Source organism: Anolis carolinensis, chromosome 6 (assembly GCF_035594765.1).
Source record: "Anolis carolinensis isolate JA03-04 chromosome 6, rAnoCar3.1.pri, whole genome shotgun sequence".
NCBI lineage: Eukaryota > Metazoa > Chordata > Lepidosauria > Squamata > Dactyloidae > Anolis > Anolis carolinensis.
The window spans coordinates 92,536,854-92,556,550 of NC_085846.1; the positions used below are offsets into that span (position 1 = coordinate 92,536,854).

The 19,697-nt window shown below is 38.8% G+C and overlaps 1 long non-coding RNA gene across 1 annotated transcript; it reads right to left on the reverse strand.

Moving 5' to 3' along the window:
- Positions 1–5,029: 5,029 nt before the first annotated feature.
- Positions 5,030–6,334, reverse strand: LOC134292594 (uncharacterized). The gene is made up of 2 exons (XR_009999846.1): positions 5,611–6,334; positions 5,030–5,527 (listed from the first exon to the last, which is right to left on the reverse strand). It is a non-coding gene; the product is annotated as an uncharacterized LOC134292594 (long non-coding RNA).
- Positions 6,335–19,697: the final 13,363 nt, after the last annotated feature.

A 19,697-nucleotide genomic window follows, 5' to 3' on the forward strand; every position in this document is an offset into this window, starting at 1 on the left:
ACACTACATATTACAGAGGCAAGGAAATTAGAAAGTATTGAGGTGTCAGTATGAAGAAGAATTGGCTGAATGCACATGAGGCATATTAAAATGAAGAAAAGATGAAGAAGATAACAGGAAGAAGATGAAATGAAGCATAACCTCCATTATCTATTTACTGGTATTTATTGGCTTGGTTGATGTCTATATTATACTATCTGTTATCTACTGAGAGGTGTGGAAACTGGTGGAAGGCTTGATGACTTTACATTGGGGAATTTCAGCTTCTGGTCCTTCAGGAATTCTGAACTTCCATTCCCAGGAGCCAAAGTCAGTATAGTCAAAGGTCATGGTTTGTAAGAGTGTGGTGGACCAATGGTTGAGAACTTCTATAGATAAGTGGGAGATTGGTCATAGCACGTTGCAGTAGTGGCAGGGTGTAGACGTAACTCTTGAATTTGAAGGCTTTCTTCTGCTATGTTTGAAACTTGACTGTAAGCCAGAAGGAATTCTTGCTAGCTGTTGAAAATAAAGTTACGTTACTGGCAAGACATGAAGGAAATTCAGATACAAGTTGTCCTACAGAAATCTCCTCTGTGTCAGGCACTGGGTTTACACTGCCAAACAATGCAGTTTGAATTGTGTTATATTGTCAGTGTAGATACATATAATGTGGTTTGAACTGCATTATATGGGTCAACTTCATGCAAGAGGTTGACCATAAAGTCATACTGGAGAACCTAGAGATTCCTAGAAAGATGTTCTCTCAGATAAAAAAGTACCTTTATTCATGGTTTTTCACTCCTGTGCCCCTAACTTTAGCAAATATGGATGACTGAGACCCCTTCTACACTGCCATATAAAATCCAGATTATTTGCTTGAACTGGATTATGGCAGCGTAGACTCATATAATCCAGTTCAAAACCGATAATGTGGATTATCTGCTTTGATAATCTGGATTATATGGCAGTGTAGAAGGGGCCAGAGTGCATTTCTCATAAGTATTCCTAGGGAAAGCGCTCTCCGAAGCATCCATGAAACTTTAGACTAAATAAAATATGTTCATCTTGTTGTTTTTACTTGGGTTTTTACACCACACTTCTCAGATTCCAGGTAGATCAGGGGATTCTGGTAGCTATAGTCAGAAAAAAGGGAACTTTCTTAGACTCCGCTTCAAATGATGGAAAGTTCTGTATCTCACGCAGCCTTCTTACTACCATTTCCTCGTCAGGTTGCTCAAAAACACCTATTTTTTTTATCACGGCAGGTTTTATTATTAAAAAGTGATCTCTGGTCTTGCAAACACAATATGTTCTCTCTCTCTAATTTTTATGGATTCCCCCTCCCCCGCTTTCTTTGCAATAGTAAGAAACCTTATCCAACCTCCATTATAACTTTCTGCATTTCACATAGAGTTGCTAGGAAACCTGTGAATAGTAAACCATTTAATACACATGCACAATACATTTCTCATGTAATCTTACAAAAAAAAAAACCCACCAGACCGCTATTATTTAAACTGTTAAGTTTTACACAATTCTCTAAGAAAGAAGGGACTTGCTCACCGAAATGGCTCTATCTGCTTAAACAGAGATGCAAAATTGGTGCTATTATTACAAGTTATATTGTACAAGCTTCCTTCCTCTGCCTTCTCTGTAGTTTAAATAGGCCCATCAGTAATCCACTTGGACGGAGAGAAGGAAGAACTAAGTATGATAGTGAAAACTGAGATGAATCATAGAAAATTAGAGTTGAATAGAACCACAAGGGCCATCTAGTCCAACTCCCAGCTGCGGAGAATTACACAACTAAAGCACTCCTGAAAGATTGCCTATCCAAACTCTCTTTTGGAATCCCCCCTCCCGCTCCCAAAAGATAGAGCATCTAACACCTTCTAAGCCGCTTCACACCAGAAGTGACTTACAATTTCTCAAGTTGCTCCTGACACGAAAAAAACCCTCTAAGACAGCTGACAGGAATGATCTCTCCACACCTAAGCCAATTTTCAAGTGGCAAAGTTGGAATCTTTCTACTAATGCCAGGCCGGGATGCTTTGTATCTATACATGGTTTTACTGTATGTATGGGTAAGTGTGTACGTTTTGTATGTTTCACATGTTTTGATATGGTCAAAATAGACTAATCAATAAAGAGTTGTTGTTGATTACCTTCTAAGACAGTCCATTCCAGTGTTGAATAGGCCTTATAGTTCTTCCTGATGTTTAGGCTGAATATCTTTTTCTTGTAATTTGAAACCATTGGTCCATGTTGAAGAGTAGCAGAAAACAAGCTGTCTCTTTCTTCCATGGCATCTTTGGTTCACATGGTCTGGACATTTCCTTACCAAATGAGGTGATAATAGGCCTTGTGCATTCTCTTCTAGCATGAATATGGAAAATGCAGAGATTTTGAAATATGCAGCAAAATGAAGGGGTAAACTATTGAACTACTCCAATACCCCTCCCCCCCCCCGATTCTTACTCCATATAGCACAGTGGTTCCCAACCTTTGTGCCTCCAGGTGCTTTGGACTTCAATTCCCAGAAATCCCAGCCAGCTTACCAGCTGTTAGGAACTGTGGGAGCTGAAGTCCAAAATATCTGGAGGCCCAAAGGTTGGGAACCATTGATATAATAATTGGGTGCAGAATATGATCTGTTGGGTGCAGAACCCTAGCTCCAAAACATGTTCATATATTACACAGCTCCTTTAATTATGCCAAAAATATACATAGTTGGATTTTGTCTCTTTGGAGGTTTGGGTCCAGGACCCTTGTGGATACCAAAATCCATGGACACTCAAGTCTCATTATATACAGAGGTTGACCATGAAATCATACTGGAGGATCTACAGATTCTAAGAGAAGTTGTCTCTAGAAATCTCAAGGACCTCCATCATGACTCTGTGACCAACTTTCAGGGGAATTCAACCATAAAGGCACACTGGAGAAGAATATTTTAATCAAATCTGTTGAAATGGCAGACAAAGGTTTGAGGTAATGAGACAAAGAGAGTTCCTGTTGCTATAGAAAAAGACGTTTAATAAGCAATAAGAAGGACCTTCTCTTGTAATCAGGAAAGCGAAGGTACAGAACAAAGAAACACAGGTTCTTTTATACCATTTTCCCTCCATCTACCTACGTCATATAGGCATTATCCATCACCAATTAGTGTCAAAAAAGTCTTACTTTGCAATTTACTAAAAGCTACTTTTGCATTTTCCTAAAATATAGGCTACTTTCAAGACCTCTGACCCTCCATTAGGCCTTATCTAAGGAATTCCTATCTAGGCTTTCAGGGGTTCCCATTAATTGAGTAATTCCCCCTTATCCTAGCTTTTAGGGAGCCATTAGCACTCCTACATGGCGCCAGGTCTTATCCTGACATCCCAAAAGCCTTAATTTGTCTTTTGACCATTAGCATGGAGCTTTATCTATTCTTGTTGACACTTGACATATGTCTCTGGCACTTAGGGTGAACTTTGGTCTCTGCTTATGGGGAGACGGTTATTTGCCAGGTAGAGTGTATTTTTGGGGCTATATGCACACAATCTGCTGGTGATTACATATTTTCCTATTCCTATTTCTAATATGATTACATTCAATATATAGTTTCCAATACAAGTATTATATTTTCCCAATACATCTTAATCACTGTGACTAACCAAATCTGCAAAAGTCAAACCTGGCAATGTGAAGGGTCGACTGTAAAACTACTTCTTCTTTGAGGTGTCACAAGAGTTATTGTCATTTTTGATGCAATAAATTAGTATGTCTATCCATGGTAGTCCTTGAAAGAGTGGGCCATGATGGTCTTTTGACAGCTTACAAACTGAGGACAGTACTCAATAAAAACAGGACACATGGCTGTGTCACCGGTTGACTATTTTGGCTGATAACTGCTTCAGAAGGGCTCTAATCAGAGACAAGCATGTCGGGAAAAGCAATCAGTGCCTAAACAACTTCTCAGATGGCTTTAATGAAAGTGCTTGATCAAAAGGAAATCCATGAATAACTGAGAGGGCTGCTGCTGTGGCTGCTGCTGAAATAGCACTTTTATCATGATAATGTTGGTAATCCACCTTCCATTGATGTGAGTGTAAAATTCCTATGGAACTAATTGCACCCTGAGCTATGGGAAGGCTCTTGCGAAAGAATGGTGTTTAAATGTGGAAGGTGTGGGCAGACAGACAGTCATTCTGCACTCGCATTTGAGTGAGCGTGTGGGCCATTAATAGTCACAAATAGGCACTTTGTGACTTATAAACTGGATAATATGGATTTATTACTAAAAACCATCCTCATAAAAACAAGTTAGAGTGGGAGAAAGCCAATGTTGAGTGTAATGTTTTCTCTCTCTGGTGTCTACTACTGCATTTTATTCATGAGAATAGATCAATGGAAGAACACATTCAGTTAAAGATGTTTTCACATCCAGCAATCGAACTTCAGGCATAATAACTCAGTCATAAATTCTACTAAAATAGTGGAGATAGCTTAGGATTGTACACCAGCACTGCAGAATGATTTAAAAAAACAAGCACCCCTGAACCCATTTATTTAAGGATATTGTAATGTAGAACATTAAATTCATAAAAAATATAAAATAACTAAAATTGAGCAGCTAATCTGATGAGATCCTCTCAGTATACTTTCAGTCGATCTCAATTTAATGTATGTCTCCAAAACTTAGCCATCTTTGTTAAAAAGGAAATCAGCCAAGTCAGGGTTTGTTTTTTTTTAAAAAAAAATCAAGTCGGGGGAGCTTTGATTATGGTTTTATGGATTTTAACTGAATTCCTAAATATCATTTATATTTAATCATGTTTTAATATTTGTATATTTTAAGATTTTACATTGTATTGAATTGTTTTAATGTACGCCTCTTTGAGTCTTGTGGAGAGAAAAAGCAGGGTATAAATAAATATAATAATGTCAGATAGAATAATAATATTTTGGTTCTTTGAATCCTTGTAAACATCCACTTGCATGTACAGTAGAGTCTCACTTATCCAACACTCGCTTATTGTCATAGACAGAACACCACAAGGTCAAAGATAACAGAGTTTATTGGAATTACAGAACTCAAAATGCCCGTAAAAGACAAGGGCTAGGCAAACACTGGCCTTAAAAGTAAAAAGAGGCAAGAAAAACATTCAAAAGATAAACCGGATTAAACCGGAGTTTAATCCGGGCAAAATCAAAACAGCTTGCTTCAGCCTGGGGATAAACAAAACAGAAGCTGGTGAACAAAGAGTTCAAAGGAATGCAACTAATTGGCAGCAGATACTTCTCTGCTGCCAAAAGCTATGTTTGAGTAACTTTAAAGGTTACTCCTCCACACAGCAGGCAGATTCCCGATACAACACAGCAGGCGAGGGCTTTAGCAGTCAGCGAGGTCCCAATCCGTTCCGAAGGTCGTAAGGTAGATGCAGACGTTTGTAGTTCACCAGGTCCAACACAGGTAGGAGAATCCGAGGCCGTAGTCAAGAAGTCCGTATGTCCAGTACAAGCAGATGGCGTCCGTCAAGAAGACGACGGAAGGTCAAAGCTATTAAGATTAAGCAGAGGTTGCACAAACAAACCCCACACAATTCCTCCCGCCGTCTGAGCCCAATGTCCAGGATAACTTACGTAGTCAGCAAACGAATCACACCCGTCTTCAGGAAACTTCCCACACAGATCCCAAGCGTTCGTCCAGATTACCTTGCCCAACGCAATTTGCTATTGCTCCCAAACCCCATTTTATGCCAGTTACAAGTCCTCATCACTATCAGCTGCCCTCCTTAGCCCGGGCGTTTCCTCATCACTTTCCTCATCAGAGCTGGAACACCTCTGACTACGCCCCACAGCATCCCCAGCTGTGGATCCCGTCCCATCCCTCCAGCCTGCCCATGGGTCTAATCCTGAAGGTCCCCAATCGCCTCCCATACTATCATTGCCAGTGGCACCCAAATCCTCCCTTACACGAGTCCATTCCATGTCATCCTCTTCCGAGCTAACCATCTCTTCCTCCATTCTCTCAGTAAACCCTTCAAAAGAATCCTCGTCAGATGGTTCTGCAAAGATATCTCGCAGCCGCTTTCTTTCTCGCTCCTCGAGAGTATCTGACTCTCGAGGAGTCTTACGCCCACGTCTCCCAGTAGCAGAGCCATGAGGCTCAATCATAACACTTATCCAACGTTCTGGATTATCCAATGCATTTTTGTAGTCAATGTTTTCAATACATCGTGATATTTTGGTGCTAAATTCGTAAATACAGTAATTACTACATAGCATTACTGCGTATTGAACTACTTTTTCTGTCAAAATTAATCCCTCCTTATTATCCAACATATTTGCTTATCCAACGTTCTGCCAGCCCATTTATGTTGGATAAGTGAGACTCTACTGTATTTGTTTTTCTAGGTGAACAGTAGCCCAAATTCTGTTTATCCAATTTTGAATAGATAATCTGTCCAAATATTCATTATTATCTTTTAACCTGGCATACATCTCAAAGTAGTTATGACAATAGAAATGTGGTATATATGTACAGTAGAGTCTCATTTATCCAAGACTTGCTTATCCAAGATTCTGGATTATCCAAGGCATTTTTGTAGTCAATGTTTTCAATATATCGTGATATTTTGGTGCTAAATTCGTAAATACAGTAATTACAACATAACATTACTGCGTATTGAACTACTTTTTCTGTCAAATTTGTTGTATAACATGATGTTTTGGTGCTTAATTTGTAAAATCATACCCTAATTTGATGTTTAATAGGCTTTTCCTTAATCCCTCCTTATTATCCAAGATATTCGCTTATCCAAGGTTCTGCCGGCCCGTTTAGCTTGGATAAGTGAGACTCTACTGTATATGTATAGAAATAGACTGGAATCCTGTTGGTTGGCCCATTGCTGAATGGATTTAGTCTAGGTGGAACTAACAATAGGATTACACACAGAAAGTTTTCTTTGAATCAGTTTGCTTGAACTACATTTAGTCCAATATGTTTCATTGTCCAAGTATCTGAGTCTTCTTCTGTCTGCTGTGTCCTCTCACTGAAAGGGATATAAATAGTCCATCCTTTGGGTCACCCTTTACTATGCCAACTTAGTAAAGGATCTGATCAATTTATTTCTGAAAAATTGTGGGTAACATTTCTACCACAGACATTTTTATAGAGGATGTCTGCATTTGTCTAGCAAAATCAATTGAGTGAACTTTATGGCTGCCCACAGGTAGTTTGCTTAAATCCTCTTTGTTACAGTCAGAATTGTACATCAGGACAGAAAGGAAAATCAGAAAAAGAAGAAAGGATTCTGCTTAGGCATCATACCTTTTTGGTTGCCAGCAATACGGAAGGAGTACGGGGTGGCTCATGGCAGCCCACGCGCCCTCCCCATCACATGGTGGGGATGGGACCAGGCGTGTTGTTGCATTGCCCTTTCCACCATCAGATGGAGGAAAGGGTAAAAAAATATTGGATAGCTCCATTGGAGCTACCCAAAACACACTTTCCTCTGAGTTGTGACAGAGGAAGCGTCTTCAGATGCTTCCCCTAGACTTCAAGAGGAATGTGGGTGGTACCAAGCCAGTGTCATTTGATGGTACTCGGCAGGCTCTGTCCTGAAGAGAAAAAAGAGACAATAAAAACCCCAATGTCACAGTTTTTAAGGTTAGCTTTAAGCCAGGCTTTAAATCTCTTTTGCTGTCCACCAACATTCCGTTTCCTGTTCTTGAGTTGAGAGTAAAGAAACTGCATTGGGAGGTGGTGATTAGGCATTCAGACAACATAGTCAGTCCAGCAAAGTTGATGGCAGAGGATCAACTAGAGTAGACCCATTGTGTCAATGGAAGCTACCTATATGTTGAACCATAGTTCAACAATTGATTGAATACTTTAGTTCAGTAGTTCCCAAACCTATTTGGCCTACCGCCCCCTTTCCAGAAAAAATATTACTCTGGAAATTAATTTTTTTCATGTTAATAGCAATTAAACAGAAAGGTATATGTACCTGTTGCCATCACCGCTCCCCTGGATTGCTGCAGTGCCCACCAGGGGGCGGTAGTGCCCACTTTGGGGATCATTGCTTTAGTTGGATGTAACTACCTGGACATCTCCCAGAAACTGTGGCATCAACCTCAGATCTATATAGCTGTGGTTTCTAATCACAAAAATTTACCAAAATCAAGACATGTTTTCATATTTATAGTGGAAAGGAGTTGACCTTTTATAATCTGAATGTCGGAGACAGCGAAAATGATGGATTCTACAGCCCTGATTACGTATAAACAGTGTATAAATTACAGTTGTTTTCCAATTCATTTATGGAGGTTGAACACTTCACTTTCAATCTATGCTCCTTTTGGTGACATTTAGGTACAAAATGTTTCTATCTATAGTGATACAATTTTTGGTTTAAATTATCATTAGATTTCATATTTCTTTAGACACGTCCAAGCTTCATTACATTTGGTAGATATGCATTCCATAAGTTTTACCGAACTGGCCCTATCAAGTTAATTCCTATCAAGTCGACTTCAACTCATGGTGACCCTATGAATGAGAGGCCTTCAAGTTACCCTGTCATCAACAACCCTGCTCAGTTTCTTCAAACTGTGCCCTCTCACTAGGGTCATGTCTATGTGCAAGGTTTTGTGGATGAATGGCTCAAGTATTTTGTATTGTTTTAAATCTGTATATTGCATATTGCTAAACTGCTTGTGTTTTATTCTTTTGTATTGTTGTGTATTGGCATCAAATTCTGCCAATTTTGTAAGCCGCCCTGAGTCCCTTCAGGTGAGAAGGGCAAGATAGAAATGATGGAAATAAATAAATAATGTCTATTTAGTTTGGAGCTATGTGTCATGTGGCTTGCCTTAGACCTTCTTAAGCTGCCTTTGGTGTAATAGAGGATGTTGTTCCATCAAACTTTGAAAAGTCATTTTTCTCAAATGACAGTGTTTGGACTATAATACAGTAGAGTCTCACTTATCCGACATAAACGGGCCAGCAGTATGTTGGATAAGCGAATATGTTGGATAATAAGGCGGGATTAAGGAAAAGCCTATTAAACATCAAATTAGGTTATGATTTTACAAATTAAGCACCAAAACATCATGTTATACAACAAATTTGACAGAAAAAGTAGTTCAATACGCAGTAATGCTATGTAGTAATTACTGTATTTATGAATTTAGCACCAAAATATCACAATGCATTGAAAACATTGACTACAAAAATGCGTTGGATAATCCAGAACATTGGATAAGCGAGTGTTGGATAAGTGAGACTCTACTGTACTTAGAATCCTGCAAAATGTGTAAATTTGGGATACTATAGTTTTAAAAAGCAATTACAGGCAGTCTCCTAGTTACAACATCTGACTTACAAATGGCTCAACATTAAAAATGAATGTGAGACAACAGGAAGTGAGATAAATCTACCCCTAGGAAGGGAAATTAACTCCTGTAAGAGTTATTATGGGGAAAAGGTGTTTCCACCAAAGTTTGATCACCAATCCTTGTTTCAACAACAAACCAATTTTTTCCAAATTCAGTTATCACAGGGGCAGAAAGTGAGGTGAAGTCTTCTGAACAGGCGAACAGACAGTAAAACAAGCACCACGTGGGTGTTAACACTTCCCTATGCTACCCAAGCCTAAAACATATGTATTTTTGGCTGGTAGTACACTTTAAAAATTCAACTTAAGAACAAACCTACAGAATCTATTTTGTTTGTTACTTGGGGACTGCCTGTACTGTCAGCCCATCACCTTAACTGGGATTAGGGGTTCAGGACCCCTGCAAAGTAGAAAATAATGAATTTGAAAACACTATTTTTGAAACCTGTTTCTTCCAAAAAAATTTTTTAAAAAAACAAACACATTTGTAGTTTCCAGGTCCTTTAGTTTGACTCTGTGGTCAACTTTCACTGGAATTGCACTAGGGGACCTAAAGATTCCTAGACAAACTATTTCAATCAAATCCACAAATAATTAAATCTGCAAAACCAGACTCACAGATGACAGAGTTGCAAAGTTCTCCACTCTAGTGACTAAACTTCCAGTTTTGAAGAAAGTTTCTACTGCCAATCTAGTTGGCTTGGGAGAGATGAACACCTTTGTTTCAGGCAGTAAAATATCTTGGCTCAATCCTGGAACCTCCAAGTCACTAACGCAGTGCCTCTGCTCTCGGTTTTAATCCAAACTTCAGAGCAACTATGGAAGATGCCTTTGTTGAGCCCACTGATTTAGGCTGAGACTGTAGAAACCTGATTTCAACTGAGCCCAGAACAATAATAGTAAAAATGTTCCTGGTAGGAGGAGATACGAAATGAAAACTATATTGGTTACAGAAGATGGAGTACATTTTCAAACCAAACGTCCAGAAGTGATCCAATAATAGTTCCTGTATTGGATTATGCTGGTGTGTTTAGAAGAGAAGCCCTTGGTTGAAAGAGCTTGAAATATTACTTTTTGGATTATAATTCAGAGACCCACACTCCACAGTATAGCTATTTTTAAAATCAATATAGCTATTTCTTACGTATGCAAGAGAATTGCAGTTCCAAAAGTATCATCCTCTCAGGTTTCAACACAATCTCTCTGAAAAAAAGGTAATAGAATGCCACTGGAGTAAATGGGGGTAATACATAATTTTCCAAAGAATTAGAGAAATATGCAATTTAAATTATTTTGGAAATCTTTCAACATTTTAGCACTGCTGTTAAAAAGCCTCTGAGACAGTTTCTCTCAATGGTGTGTGTGTGTGTATAATAACTTCATTTCCTTGTCTCAGGAGTGTTTTGTGTGAAACAGTAAAAAGATGAAATAAGCTTTAGTTGATCAGCCATAAAATGTTTTGAGATTGTACCAGCAATTCGTATATTTTATTGAAGTGGAACATTCTAGGTAGGAAAGGGCCATCTGACATAATCAGTATGAAACAGCTTTGGTACAAATCTATCATGGCTTGTGTTTCAGAGGATCTATAATACAACCGAACTCAAAGCAGAATTGCCAGAACATCTAATCCAGAGGAAGATCCACCACGTAGCATGGCAGACTGCATGTTTTGGGAAAAGGTCCCTGAACAATATACGAGAGTAAAGGAAGTTTCCCCGGGCCTGTCCCGAATGGACTATAAAGTCTTGGTTCCCGTGGTGCTGAAGCATTGCCTGTGTAATTCCTGCTGTACCTTTCCAGGTGTAACAAGTACACTCAATTAGTGAAGCCATAAAATTGACAAATATATAGATCTGTCATTCGAGAAGTGATTAAATATATCTATTATAGTTGGGGTAGCAGTTGGATTTAGGCTGTTGTGATCCAAGCACTCACAGTAGGCATTTTGTTTTTCCTTCACAAAACACAGGTGAAAAAAATGGAAGAAAAGTAAACACTGTTTGTTCAGGAGTGCCATTTACCTTATGAAAATGAAACTAAACAAAAACAAAAATTCAAATCTCCGTTTTGGAAAAGGCCTAGATTTTTCTTCTAAGCTTCTCTGGGGACAATTAATTTGCTTTCTTCAAATTATCTTCATATCGTTGTACCTCCATGGTGACTCATTTAATCTTCAATGGCAGTGCTACGTGGCAGTATAGCAGGTTGATACACTTTGTTATGAAGCAATTGCACCGACTGACATTTTGATTTGCCTAGGAAGCAAATAGCAGAGGATTGCTTATTTGTCCATAAGCAATTGCTACTCATCCCTAGCCGGTTTCATGGAACGAAAGAAACAATTTTTAGCCAATGCTGAAAAATATTGTTATCATTCCTTGGTATATTTGCGGGGAGAGGGATGTTAGTCCCACACTTCATAAACCTTGAGGCTTGAGATTCACTGTTCTGTGGCAGCTATTCAGCACGGTCATATTGGTATTCTGCAGCTCTCATGTGTTGCTGTTTCCTCCAATAAGTTCACCCTCTCCTGTATGTGTGTACACACACCTGCATTTATAGGAAATGTGTGCCGGAATACCTATCAGCCATCACAATCCAGTGACCAGCTGTACTCATAATATGTGAAGTAAGATGACAAACACCCATGAAATGAAGAATGCAGCAAGGAAGAGTTGACTGTGTATTTTAAAAGTAGCTCTTGGAGCTGCATGCTATATTGCTTCCCTAAATTCAATTTAGTGTTCAAAGATGTTATGATAAATGCTTTAATTTTTATCTTTCAAAATAATATTGCAGCAGGCCCCGAGATCAGAACCAAGGCACTGGGGAAGAGAGATTGACCCTTTCCCTGTGCTTAATTCCTCATGATAATGGTCCCTCCACACAATGTTGTTATTTGCCTAGGTCTGGATGGTGCTATTGACATCACAAAAGTTGAGGACATTGCAATACAAGGAGAAAGAATTCAAGTGTGGTCCTGATCATGAATGGCTATTTATCCATACTCTGATTCCCAAATGCCTTCTCATCCCTGCTAATTCGCTTCATAGAATCATAGAGTTGGAAGAGACCTTATGGGCCATCCAGTCCAACCCGCAGCCAAGAAGCAAGAAAATCGCACTCAAAGCTTCATTCTCACAAAGGCTGCTCCTCTCTCCCGGCAGCTGCACTGAAATGCACTTAGAAAACTGGTAAAGAAAAATAAGTAATCAAAAATTGTGAAAGGAAAGCTAGAACTATTTTTAATGGCTAATGGCAACAGCGCAGCACTGACCTTTTAGAATTCATTGAAAAAGTTGAAATAACTGTCATACACATTTCAACTGCAGAATGATTGATGGGAAATTATTGAATAGTATAGAAGAATGCTTTTATGTAATACCAATATGAATGCTTTACATTGCTTGACTTAACGCTTCAGTCCTCCAGAACAAATGACAGTATTAAATGCTATGTAAATGATAGGCTTCATCTACCAAAACTTGCAAAAGCTAGAATCATGGAATCATAGAGTTGGAAGAAACCACAAGAGCCATTCAGTCAAACCCCCATCAAAACACTTCTGACAGATGGCCACCCAGCCTCTGCTAAAACCCTTTCTTACAGTGTCTCTCCCTGAATCTTATTTAATGTGGGATTTGTGTATTGGTAGTGTTTAAATGAAATTTGTGTCTTGCCTGTATTGCATACTGATTGCATCATCCAGAGTGTACTATAGTCTGGAAAGAGTTAATTGCTAAGAACCTGTGATGTCCTTGATGTGTGGCTGGAACTGGGGAGTGTCCAGACACAAGTGTTTGTGCATTACTGATTGCATCAGTTCAGTTCTGTTCTGTTCTGTTCTGAGTTGAGTTGAGTGCTGTCTGCTGAGAGAGTCCTGTGTTCGTCCATTGTCTGCAAGTCTGTTTGTCTTGATTATTACTGCATATAGTAAAACTTTGTATATAGTTTTACTAACGTCTCTGGGTGTCTCTTCGTTCTGCGTTCCACTGACTCCATCCAGCTACTGCTGCGCTGCAATTACTCTGACACCATGGTCTAGCTCTCAGGTTGGATATTCTGGGATACTGGATGTTAGAGTCCAAAAAAGTAAAATTCCAAGCTTTGTGATCTATATATCCAACAGCAGGGAAGTGCAAATCTAGGGGTAATGAAATTGACAGTATTCAAGCCACAAGAGTGGGTGTATTTGTGTTGTCAAAGTGAGTATTTTTGTCAACTGACTCACATAAAATGAAAATTTGAAGCTCCTTTCAGCCATGAAAATCCTCTGGGTAACCTTGAGTCAGTCACGCTCTTTCAGCTTCAGAGAAACCTCCTCGGAACACATCTTCCAAAGAAAACTCCATGACAGGCTCATCACAGGGTCACCAAAAACTGAACAGTTTGAAGATACCCAGTAACAACAGTCTCACAGTAGTGCTAATTTTCTAATTAGAAGAATTTTTATTTTTTGGCACAGGTGAAAATACAATGTGGCACAGTCTTACATCTAACTATATTTTGCGAGAGTAAATTCCATTTCACTCAGTATTTCTGGATTGTAAGCCATTCTGCCTGGGGACTACTTGTCTCCCAGTATATGTCATCACTTGCCAAAGACCCACTTCCATAGGAAAAATCACTGCTCAGCCTCTATAAATAAACAGACAGAAAGCTGACATCAAATTGGCAGGTCTGGGTAGGAGAATAGTTTCTTCCCTCCAGGATGTCCAGGATCTCCACAGGTAAATCACAATCTCCAACAAAAGAAAACTTTAAAAATTGTAGAATGAGAAGTTTTCAGTACATTTAATTTCATTAGAGACAATAAAATTCAAGATTTTCCCATAACTACAGATGTGAAATTAAATCTAGGCATATTGTGACTGTATATGGTCTTTTTATCTTTTTCCATTTTAGTTTTCACAAATTGTATTTTTATGTTTTACCTTTTTCTCAGAATAAATCACACATGTATACAGAACAAACCCATACACATAGGAGTGCTAGCTGCGGCTCCAACTATCCACATCTGACAAAATATGTTCTCTGTAGGATTTTTCTAGATCTCCATGTGATTCCACCAAATGTTACCAGAGAGTTGCACTGGAAAATCTAGAAATATTTCTAGGTCCTTTAGGGCAACTTGTTGGTACCTTCTGGTGGAGATTGTTGATTTTAATAAGGTTTACTAGTATTAATGGTTTCCAGTTTCTATAGTAAGTTCAAGTACATATTCCTTGTAGATACAGGGGTCATAGTATGCACGAGAAAAGTATGTATCTTTACCCTGATGTAAGGCCCATTATGTTTGATGGTGCTTAATTCTAAAGACATTTTCAGGGGATTCCAGACTCTGGATTTATTAAACTGCACCATTTGTAACTCGACTATTGTTATTTTCAGAACACTAGGTAGACTCGGTCTCAGTATCAAGTGCTAGAGAACATGGTGTTACTGCATTTAGGTTCTGTTTGTGAGTTTACCACAAGAAGCATGTGCCCTTATCTGGAGATCCCTATTTGATCTTGTGAAATGGTATACAGTCACAGCAGCAACACCATGAACAAGGATGTTGTAGCTTGTTTCTTTCTGGAGGCACACATTTCCTTGTGGGCTTTCAGGAGTGTCAGGAAAAGCAACCCAATAAGGAGAGAGATTGTCCAGTCTGAGGGACAGGATATCCCAGTTAGAAGATACAGTAACAGATGGAAAGTCTTTTCATTTGATCATCCCAAGGAAGATGTTCCTCTTCCACTTGAATAGGCCATCTTATTCCATTTTGTTCCCATAGTGGGAACTAAATTGTGGACTAATTAGGCCTTTGATCTGACCCAAAATAGCGATTCTTAATGTCCTTTTGATCTACAGCACAAATCACAAGAGCCTTCTTATGTATACGCTACCAAGCTACTAATAAAGGGCATACTCCATACTACTGTGTGTTGGATGAGGGAGCTAAGGTGCCTAGTGGATTCACATAAGACCTTATATGAAAAAACATAACAAAAATAGCAGAGTGTGAATATTTTTTTTAGTTTATACAGTTAAAATCTTATCTAAAGGATTCTAATATTTTCTGGACATCACAGTTCAAAAATGATATTGACATATTGAAAAGGTGCAGAGATAAATTAAGGAAAAATGAAAGTTCTGGAAGACAAATCATCTGAAAACCAGGCAAAGGAATACAGCAATACAAAAGAAATGGTGGAGAAAATGAGTTATGTCAACAGCTTTCAGAATTATAAAGGGGTATCTGGATGCTAAAGAGGGAGCTGAAGAACTCAAAATTATATTTTCCGACAACATCAAAACTCTCCCAATCCTATATATCTGGGGGCAGATTCTTGCACACTTGTGTTCCAACTATGGCTGTTCGCATCATCACTAAAAACCCATTTAGACCATAAGGACTATGTCTTATATAATTCTATATGTTAAAGCTCTAGACCTTTGGAGTCCATTGTGCAGGGAAACCTAGTGCATACCTATGTAATTGACTCTTCTAAATACGTGCACATTGGTGTTCTTCTACCTGACTGTTATGCTCTTTGGATCATATCCAGATATATTTATACAGGTCCCAGTGAGCTATGCTTTCTTACAATAGATCCCTTGGGTAATGTGAAACCTTTATATTGTGAGGCAAGAGAACAGTCCTAGCTTTTTGGTTAGCAAAGGATTTATCAACAGGAATAGCTGGATGTCCTGGTTTCCCCTTTATTCTAAGGCCCCATTTTACAGTACTATATAAAATCCAGATTAGAACTAGATTTTATAGTAGTGTAGATCCTTCTTGATTATATGGCAGTGTAGAAGGGGCAATTTACAGCCTTAAAAGCCAAAAGAACAGTATAAAATGAAGAGCAGGATAAAAATGAACCAACTGTTTCAAATTATGAGAAAAGAAATTCCATTTAAATATGGGGAAGAACTTTACTGTAAGAGCGATATGACAGTGGAATAGACTGCTTTAATGAGTGGTGGACCCTCATTCCCATGAGATTTTTAGACAAAGATTGGATGGGAATTTCATGCTTTAGTTGTATATTCCTGAATAGCAGAGAGTTGGATGAGATGACATACACACAGCCCTTTCTGACTCAATTGTTCCTTTTGCTTTTGATCAAGATAACAATAACAACAAAAAACGTTTTAAAGACCCAATGTTCGGCTCTCACTTTCACCACTGAGGCACTGAAGATGAAGCAAAAGAGCATTTCCTCAAGCCATATTTTTGCTCCCATAGAGTCATTTGCTCTTTGAGAAAGGGAGAAGGAAGTGGGAAAATGTAGCTCAACCACCATGCCTGAGCCCTCATATCCCTAAAAATAAGTTGTGGAACCAAGGCTATTTCAGTCCCAAAGAAATCTAAATGGTAGACAGAAAAAGGACCCTAATAATCCATTTAATCCAAGGAAATGTAATCACTAGCTCTAATATCTAAGCTCCAAAACGAGCCTTCAAAATGGCTAATAATAATTGATGATGAAAGAAACCAATTAAAGATTTTTCAATAATCCCCTATCCTCTACCCAAGAGGGATTTATAATCTACAACCAAGCTTTCCACTGGGAGCTTTCATACAAGGGTTCAGCTAAAAAGGGGCAAAATAAGGGCATTGCTCTCCATTAAGAGTTCTCCCTCTCAAATAAGATTTTCTTTCAGTTACAAATTTCTAGCACTGTAGACACTGAAGATGGTTTCCATGTAGAACTTGTGTTCTGCCTTTCCACTCCCTTAACAATTTTTCCTCTTTTCTTTTGATATCTAAATTCTTTTTCAAAATATTTCATAGCAATTTTCAAAATCCTTTACTATTGTATTATCACTATTATCCAGCAACAGCAAGAGTATCCCTCTGAGCAGCTAAACTAAGAAATCTCAAATGGATGGGCCCCTCCAGGGGCAAACCAAGAATGGGCAACTTGGAAGTCCCTGAACAGACTCAGAAGCGGAGTGGGCAGATCAAAAGGCAACCTGGCAAAATGGCACTACCTAGAAGAATCCTCCACTACGTGTGACTGTGGAGCAGAACAAACAATTTGTATGCTTGCCCACAATGCCCTGCCTTGTGTACAGGGGAAGAATTGTTGAAAGCTACAGACAATGCAGTCACTGTTGCCTGTTTTTGGTCAAAAATTATTTAGCCGCTTGTGCTCCCTCTATTTTATCACTTTTATACTTGCTTATTTATGCAATAGTTTTGATACCAAATAAATAAATAAATAAACTGTTAGCCATATTTATAGTTGTCAACTCTGGAGCAAGGGACAGCATGTTTAGCACTTGAAATCACTCTACTCGCACTATACAATACAGAGTTGATACAATGGTGATAGATACATCTGATATTGTTCTGTTAACGGAGTCTTCTTATCTTTCTTGTAATTTAAGAGCATCTTTATGAAAGTTAGGAAAAATGCCAGAACACTATTATGCAATAGTTAATCAAGAACAACTTTGTTAATGTTCCCCCTCCCTATGCATAGCATAATAAGATTTCTAACAGTGCAAAAAATTGTCTGGTATCATATAACATATTTGATACTGTTATCTCAGCTTGCAAAAAGCATGGATGCCATGTGATAGATTCATGGACAAGTCCCATGGGAGCATCTCAAACAATTTGCCAGGTGAGTGAGCAATAGTTAGACTGAAATGTCTACAATTGTCTCTCAATTTCTACAGCTGGGTGGGTTCTGGTCAGTGGGAAAAGCGAAGGAGATCATATAATAAATTGTACAAGATCTGTTCCAAAGTTAAAAAGGGCATCACATAACAGAGCAGCTGTTAGACATTCAAAGACATCTGTCTGAATTTATCAGCTTCTTTTAAAGTTGAAATGGCGCAGCTGGTATCCCCTGGTCACTTTGAGGCATCTAATATACAACGGCGCCCCTCCAAAGAAAACATAAATTATAAGCAGATGGTTGCTTTGGGAACCATCTTTTCAGAAGCATGGCTTTCACTATAGATTGTTCCAGTCCTCCTTCCCTGAGCAGAACCACAAAAGGTTGTTTCCTTTGTAACAAAATATGTCTTATTGTAATGTACTTCATTTATACAAGCAGAAAACACAAGCATAAAATCCTCAGTGCTTCAAAGCATGCGTCAATATCTAGCCCAAGTTCAAGGGGTAAAAAGCTTTCTTTCATTGCACCACTGCAGATTCCATTAGCTGTCTTCATAGACCTGTCAGCAGCTTATAACACTGTAAATCACCGCCTTCTCCTGAGAATCTATATATATAAAAGGATAAAAAAATTTAGGCCTAGGACAAAACAACAAAACTACACATCCCAGAAACACTAAACTTGGCAACACAACCCCTCATCCATGCCTCTATGTTCATACAACAAAAAGAAAAGAAAAATAAAGTCCTAATTAGTGGGAGAGGAATAATTGCTGCCAGTTACAAGGCTAAACTCTGCCCACTTGGTCTCCTAGCAACCTACTCAACCCAGGGGACAGGCACAGTTAGGCCTCAGGCCTCTTCCACACTGCCTATAAGATACAGATTATCTGATTTGAACTGGATTATATGGCAGTGTAGACTTAAGGCCCTTCCACACAGCTATATTACCCATTTATAATCTTATCTTGAGTCCACACTGCCAGATAATTCACTTCAGTGTGCATTTTATACAGCTGTGTAGAAGGGGCCTCCTATAATCCAGTTCTAAGCAGATAATATAAGATTATAAATCTATAGTAGAGTCACTTATCCAACATAAACAGGCAGGCAGAACGTTGGATAAGTGAATATGTTGGATAATAATAATAATAAAAGCATAGAATCCAAGAGTTTGGAGAGACCCTAAGGGCCATCCAGCCCAACCCTTTCTACTATGCAGCAGGACACAATCCGAGCATTCACAACACATGGACAACGTATAAATACTATACAATACTACACAGGGACATAGATCCCCTTTACCCTCACCACTTTCACACTACACAAACAACCAAATGCATACTAAACATAAAGTCAACCATACAACAGACATTCAATACCAGCACTACCTCAACAAGTTCTCACCAACACCACAGCAACGCGTGGCCGGGCACAGCTAGTGAACTTATAACATCACAAAGGAACACCACCTCACTCGCTTGATAGGAAATCTGCTACATAACAGCAGAGTTTTTTTGTTGTTGTTGTTGAGTTCCAGGGCGAGAGAAGCAGATGGCGAAAACAGAAGAATGGCCTTTCTCAGGGGAGTGTGCTTGCTCCATCAATGTTTAACATTTACACAAATGATCAACCACTGCCAGAAGGGACAGAGAGTCTCACTTATGCTGATGATCATGCCATCACCGCTGAAGCAGGGAGCT